The sequence below is a fragment of the Apodemus sylvaticus genome, chromosome 3 (genome assembly GCF_947179515.1).
Source record: "Apodemus sylvaticus chromosome 3, mApoSyl1.1, whole genome shotgun sequence".
In the NCBI taxonomy this organism is placed as follows: domain Eukaryota; kingdom Metazoa; phylum Chordata; class Mammalia; order Rodentia; family Muridae; genus Apodemus; species Apodemus sylvaticus.
The window spans coordinates 74,426,066-74,431,987 of record NC_067474.1 but is presented as its reverse complement, the minus strand read 5'-3'; the positions used below and the strand labels follow the sequence as shown (position 1 = coordinate 74,431,987).

The 5,922-nt window shown below is 43.4% G+C and overlaps 1 non-coding gene and 1 pseudogene across 1 annotated transcript; both read right to left on the bottom strand.

Moving 5' to 3' along the window:
* Nucleotides 1-2,934: 2,934 nt before the first annotated feature.
* LOC127680256 (40S ribosomal protein S6-like) lies at nucleotides 2,935-4,058 on the bottom strand (annotated as a pseudogene).
* Nucleotides 3,656-3,789, bottom strand: LOC127681881 (small nucleolar RNA SNORA70). The gene has a single exon (XR_007977226.1). It is a non-coding gene; the product is annotated as a small nucleolar RNA SNORA70 (small nucleolar RNA).
* Nucleotides 4,059-5,922: the final 1,864 nt, after the last annotated feature.

Genomic DNA, 5,922 nt, shown 5'->3' with positions numbered 1-5,922 from the left:
GAGAGTGCAGAACTCAGCCAGCAAGGTTCCCATTCTGGAGGCGAGGTGGCAGTCAGCGCCAACCACTATGCCAGCGTCTGAGCAATGAAGTTAGTGTAGTCTCGACATCAAAGCAGGCAGAAACTACACGGAGTCTGATAGCAATTTTTTTAGCATATCAGCGTCTCTGTTTTGTTTCTCTTGTAGAAAGCTCAAATGTTGGATTGCCTGATTCAAAGTTGGCCCCCAGGAAACCCCAGTCTTCCAGGAGGGCACGAGTGAGTATCTATTTTCTTTCTGTTCCTGGAAAGCAGTAACTGTCATTTTCTGGGCTCACATACCCTGCACACAGGCTGATTATAGTACTCTCCCTGAGCAGTGGGGTAACCCTAGGAAGCCTGCCAAAGCGACTCTCCAAATGTCAAATCTGTGGCTGTCGCTTCTCTGGTAGGAGCCACCAGAAACGGTCACCCTCCTGACGAAGAAAAGGTCAGGACCTGTGGATAAATACTGACTGGTGTAAACTTTGCATTTTAAATCAAAAAAGCCTCAGTAGTTGGAAAAACTTAACCCAAACAAAAACTAAACACATGAAAGTGAGCCAACGGGCACTCTGCTTTCTGTCACAGGGATGCCAAGACAGTCTCAGTGACAGCATTGCCTTCACTGGGGCTGCTGAGAGAGGGAGGCAGGCTGCTTGTGGTGACTGGAGGCAAGGGGGATCTTGGCTTCCTTCCCAGAGTGCATCAGTTGGGAGGGAGCTTCACAATCCTCTGACTCTTCTTCAAGCATTTGCCTTGTACTCGCTCTTTATAGTCATTATCCCAGTCAGCCCTTGAGAAATTCCCACGATGGGCTACAGAGATGGTTTGGCTGATAAAGAGCTTGCCTTGTAAGCAGGGGGACCAAGTTTGCTCCCTAGTACCCAGGTTAAAAAAAAAATTGGCCTGGAGGCATGTACTGGCTTTCTCAGGTCTGAGACAGTGAACACAGTTGGATCCCTGGGTCTAGCTGAGCAGCCGGCCGAGGCCACTTGGCAAGTTCCAGGCCAGTGAGAGATGCTGTCTCAAAAAAGCAAGTGGATAGCACCTAAGAAAAAACAGCCTTGAGGTTGTCCTCTGGCCAGTGCACACATGCACACACAAGAGGAGAGGGGAGCCCAAGGCAGAGCTGTATGCATCTCCATTTTTCAGACTGTGAAGATGAGGCAGGATGATTCGGTGATGGGAACTGCCCTTGCACACAGCCCATGGGTCTCTGAGAAGCGACCTAAGGCACGGGTGCCCTTCAGAAACCATCGGGCTCTGGGTCCTCATGTCACAGCCATCCGTATCCTCTGGGATACAGTTAACAAGGAAACAGGCCAGTGCAGGAAACTGAAGAGAATCCATCTGTGTCTAGAGTTTCTGAAACTGAACTGCCTGTGGCTCCCAGGGCAAGGAGCAGACCTGGTTTATTTTCTTATCTTCTTCATCATTCTTCTTGGTTATCCGCCACAATTATTTTCATGTGTGTTCACAGAGGAAGGGTGAGGACACATGTATGGACATGTATGGACATACATACAGGTGCACATAAAACTCAAAGATTGATATTCAGTGCATTCCTTGATTTGTCTCCATCATATTTTTTTTGAGGCAGTCTCCTTTTGAACCTGAAGCTCACTGATTGGCTAGCCTGTCTGGCCAGCAAGCTCCAGGGACCCCCTTACCATCACCTCTCTCCAAATGCATTACAAGTGCATACTGCTGTGCCTGGGTTTGTACAAAGGATATGGATATTCAAACCCAGGTCCTTGTGCTTGTGCAGTATACTTTTTTTTTTTAATTCATTGAGCCATCTCCCCAGCCCTCTATTCCAATTCTTACTGTGGGGGAGAGAGGAAACATCTGAGTTTGGGGCAGGGAGATATCTGGTTCCGTATATTTTGGGGAGCAAAGATTCCTTTAATGGAGACACCATATCCTTCCTTTTTATTGAGATGCATATTTCCTTTCATCTGACTTTTCCTGTTTAACAATAACTCAAAGGGCTGGAGAGATGGCTTAGTGGTTAAGAGCACTGACTGATCTTCCAGAGATCCTGAGTTCAATTCCCAGCAACCATGTGATGGCTCATGACCATCTGTAATGGGATCCAATGCTTTCTTCTAGTATGTCTTAAGACAGCTACAGTGTACTCATACACATGAAATAAATAAATCTTTAAAAACAAACCTCACATTTTGATTCACAGTGCCCTGTAGAGAGCCTTACTGGGGTGCTGTGCCACCTGGCAGGAGTCTGACATTGGCCAAGGAGCTTGGCATTGGACAAGGACAAGGAAATGGGATGCTTGGCAAGAATCTGACATTAGGGTGGGACAAAGAAGCAGGCTTCAGTCGTGATTATGACTTTGGAAGTATGACTTTGGACTTTATTTATGATTATGACAAGGAAGTAGGCTCAGGTATCTTGACCATCCTTAGAAACGGGAATCACTGACCACCGAAGTGATCATGGGACTTTGTGCTTATTGTCTTGCTTGTTCCTTGTTGTACTGCTTGCCCTTAATACCTGCATGTAATTAAAATGGTATAAAAGTGGATTGGAAAAAATAACCCCGCCTTCAGTCTCAGAATGGACTGAGGCCATGATACAGTTTTGTCTAATTGTCTCTTTCTTTTCAATCCTCACTCCTGCGCTGGAGGACCTGTTGACTGACTGAGCCGGCTTGGTCAATGTCCCCAAATTGATCACATTAATGACTCAATTAAGAATATATATATTCTTAATATACAATATATATGCATACATACACATATATATACATGTATATATTATATACATTATACATATATATTACATATATATGTATATATATTAATGAAATATTAATGCATATATATATATTAATGAAAGCCTTGTAGACCCAGAAAACATAAAACTTTTATATTTCCATTTACAAACACAGTATTCATTTAGCTGTGATATCAAGATGATCCTGGTGGGGTTTGATGGCTTCTTTCATTCTCTTGGTCACAAGTTTATCATATTCCACAGCCTCATTTTTATTAGCAGGTTGTTTCTTCAGAGCAGTTTGTCTGGGTTTGTGCTGTAGGACATGTGAGAGAAGGAGGCATGGAGTGGACTCTTGGGTGAGTTGGTCCTGAGTTTCTCCCTTCTTTCGTTTAAGGACTTTCTGAAAGCATATTGGTGGACATCATCTTTTTTTTAGAAAAGTTGAAAAGCTTTAGGATTTTGCTAGTACTTTGGGGTCCCAACCACGGAGGCACACTGGTGTTCCCACAATGGCAGTTCAGGAATATCTTCCTTCCCTTGTTTTATAATAACGAAGTTGAGAATGCTCAGATTGGCATCCACAGTGCATTTCCAGACAGACCTATGACCTTGGTCTCCAGTGACCTTGGCCTATAAGAATGTCCCTCACTCAACAGCAGGTGCACTCTGCCACAGGTCAAGACTTGTTGCTTCAGTGGAGAAGCCTAGCTTGTCACTCGCCACCACTGGTCTGAACCACCCAACCCTTCACTCTACTGAGGGCCTCAGCTTGGGTGAATGGACCTGATGACCTGGCCTTCATGATTCCTGCCCAGTGTGCCCTGGGCATCCCACCTACTGGTCTAGAGCCTACACTGGGGGCAGCACTGAGGTCAGAGATAGAATATATACCAGAACATTGTCTCCAAGGTCCCTGAGAGCAACCCATATAGAAACAGGCTTGCTACACTGCCAAGGAAGATGCTGTTTACAGCCACTGCGAACAAGGCCCCAAAGAGTAAAGGAACCTGGTTGCCTTAACAGGTTGCATCCAAAAATTACATTGGATATTGAAATTGAATTGGTTATATTTGAAGAAATGTTTACAATTATCAGCTGTAGCATGCTGTATCCTTTACAACTATTTAAAACAACATACATTTTTAAAAGCATATCATTTCAGACATTTTTCACAATTCCTTTGAAAGATGTACAAAGGCCTCTGATTTTATGCAAGTATTTTATACAGGTGAAGCTCTTGAACTCAGAGGGTAGAAAGGTTGTGTAGCAAAATGATAGCCAAGCCAGTCCCACCTGCATGGTCTCAGAATTCATTATTTGGCCCTTGTATTAGCTACTTTTCCCCTTTCTGTAACAGAATACCCACCAAAAGCAACTTAAAGAAGGAAGGGTTCTTTTCTTTTCTTTTTTTCTTTTTCTTTTTCTTTTCTTTTTTTTTTTTATGAGACAGGGTTTCTCTGTATAGCCCTGGCTGTCCTGGACTCACTCTGTAGACCAGGCTGGCCTCGAACTCAGAAATCTGCCTGCCTCTGCCTCTCAAGTGCTGGGATTACAGGCGTGCACCACCACGCCCGGCGAAGGAAGGGTTTCATCTGTCTTGTGGTTCCAGGAGATGGTCAATCCTGGGGGGTAGGGGGACAACAAACTGACAGCGGCTGGAAGCCCTGGTCACATCCTATCCACAGTCAGGAAGTAGAGATTGCTGGTGTTCAGCCTTTATTTTTGGTCCAGGATACCAGACCCTGGGATGGTGATGCCCACAATTAAGATGGCTCTTTCAGCTTCGTTTAGCTGCATCTAGATAGTCCCTCATGGATATGCCCTGAGGCTTGTCTCCTAAGTGATTCTAGATCCTGTCAAATTGACAACATGAACCATCACAGTGCTTTACCCCTAAGCAAAACTAACTCTCATTTCAGAACTGCATATCGTTCCAGCACTTGAAAGGAACCAAAGACAAGAGCATTCATCTAGATCAGGGGTTCTCAACCTTCCTAATGCTGTGAACCTTCAAAGCAGTTTCTCATGTTGTGGCAACCCCCAACCATAAAGTCATTTTTGTTATTATTTCATAACTGTAATTTCACCAGTTATGAATTTTAATGTAAATATCTGATATCTAGATTGTCTTATGCAATCCCTGTGAAAATAGTTGTTTGACCCCAGAGAGGTCACAGCCCACAGGCTGAGAACCACTGATCTAGAGCATGCTTGCACAGCAAAGTCAGGAGCAAGTAAGAAGAACATCAGAGGCTGGTAACCCTGCATCAGCAGCACAACACACACTAAGAACTAGCAAGAAGTTCAGTGGTGAGTGTTAAATAGAAGAACATAGTCACTGTCAAACCAGAGTCCAATCTGATGAATTTCCGCTTTTCTTCCTAGTGTCTTCCTTTGTCCAAACCAACCAAAAGCAATGGGGCCAGCAAGCCAGCAGAAGGTATGCTCATATCTTCCATCCCCTTGGTCACAGTGCACAGGCCAGAGGGAGAAAGACTCCATCACACTCTCCATTGTGAACTGGACATTTGTATGTCCAACAAAGGACATAACATCAAGGAAAGCCACAGCAGAACCAAGAGATCTGGCCCAAGGCGCTTTTTGCTGAGGTAGGAGACTTTCCTGACTCTCTAGAAGGTTTTTTTTTTTATGTTTTTTTTTTGTTTTTTTTTTTTTTTGTATTAGATATTTGCTTAGTTTTTTTTTTATTCTTCTTGTAACTCCGAAGCACACATATCTAGTTATTTGAACGTTATTAATTCTTTGACATCTTCTTTCATGGGAAACTGATCCTTATTTCTTTAAAAAATTGCCTGATTAAATCTCCGTTCGTGGGAGCTTTAATAATCTGCTATAAGCTTTAACCAAACTCCAGAACTGAAGGGGAGTCCCTGAAAAAAGCAATACAAATGGACGTTTTAAAACAGAAATTTATTATTAAAGATAATTATATGAATTATTAATAGTTATCTATTAAAGCCAGATTAATCCTGCTATAATTAGAACAAAGGAATGTATACAACTGCCATAAACCAAACTTTAAATTCTCTTTCTAAGCAACTCATTATCCCTTCATGATGACACCTGTGTCCTCTGGGGCAGGGACTTCTGGGACCTAATAATAGGGATGAGTTGGGAATCAGAGGGGTGGTGTACCTGAGCC